Source organism: Orycteropus afer, unplaced genomic scaffold (genome assembly GCF_000298275.1).
Source record: "Orycteropus afer afer isolate SDZICR_OR568_19922 unplaced genomic scaffold, OryAfe1.0 scaffold00118, whole genome shotgun sequence".
NCBI classification, from domain to species: Eukaryota; Metazoa; Chordata; class Mammalia; order Tubulidentata; family Orycteropodidae; genus Orycteropus; species Orycteropus afer.
The window spans coordinates 9,467,092-9,468,050 of NW_006921705.1; the positions used below are offsets into that span (position 1 = coordinate 9,467,092).

Sequence of the window (959 nt, forward strand, 5' to 3'; positions counted from 1 at the left end):
GGAGTTTTGAAAGCACAGAGTGTGTGATCTGGGTGTGGTTGTCAGATTTTAGTAATAAAAATAAAAGTTGCCCTGTTATGTTTGAATTTCACAGAAATAATGGACATTTTTTTAGTGTAAGTATGTCCCATAGATCTTGGGGCAGTCAAGACATTCTACAGGTCTACAACATAGGTGGGTAGGGAGCAGTAGCAGAGATAACTCTGGGGTGTAGGTGTGTTGGGATCCAGTTGGGAAATCTTAAGAGGGACTAAGACTGCCTTGAAGCTCTTGCTGAAGGCTAACTTGAGAGTAATTATGGAATGCTTGAAAGAAATAAAAAAAACATACATAGAAAAAATATAATCCTTGAGTCCTTAATCTCACTGCCACAGAGTTGATTCCAACTCATAGTGACCTTATAGGACAGAGTAGAATTGCCCCATAGGGTTTCCAAGGCTGCAAATCTCTATAGAAGCAGATTGGTGCATCTTTCTCCCATGGAGTGGCTAGTGAGTTCAAACCACCGAGGTACTGGTTAGCAGACAGATGCTTTAACCACTGTGCCACCAGAACTCCCAAAATATGGAACACGTCACATATTTGCATGTCATCTTTTCACAGGGGCCATTTTAATCTTCTCTGTATCATTTCAATTTTAGTATATGTACTGTGGAAGTGAGCACTTGAGTCTAGCTTATTAAATGAGAGGTAGCATCCTAGTGTGTGGGTGGAAAGATTATTAATCATTAATTACTATTCTATTTGAGTAATTCTTATTCATCTTCTATCCTGCTGGTCTTAATTGTTTCTAAAATGCCTTTGTCAAGGTATTTAGTAGAGAAGAGGAGATGATCACAATTTGCTGTGTATATTGAGGTCTTATTAGTATTCCAACCTGAAGCCACATTGACGTTGTTAACAGAAATGGAATTAATATTATGTGTGTGATCAACCAAGTGAAACTTTGCTCTGTCTAA

General features: G+C 38.3%; 1 non-coding gene and 1 pseudogene across 1 annotated transcript; both read right to left on the reverse strand.

Moving 5' to 3' along the window:
* The window catches only part of LOC103199732, a 53,698-nt pseudogene that overhangs the window by 12,158 nt on the left and 40,581 nt on the right, over positions 1 to 959 (reverse strand).
* On the reverse strand, positions 559 to 665 carry LOC122150308. Its single transcript, XR_006163600.1, has one exon. It is a non-coding gene; the product is annotated as a U6 spliceosomal RNA (small nuclear RNA).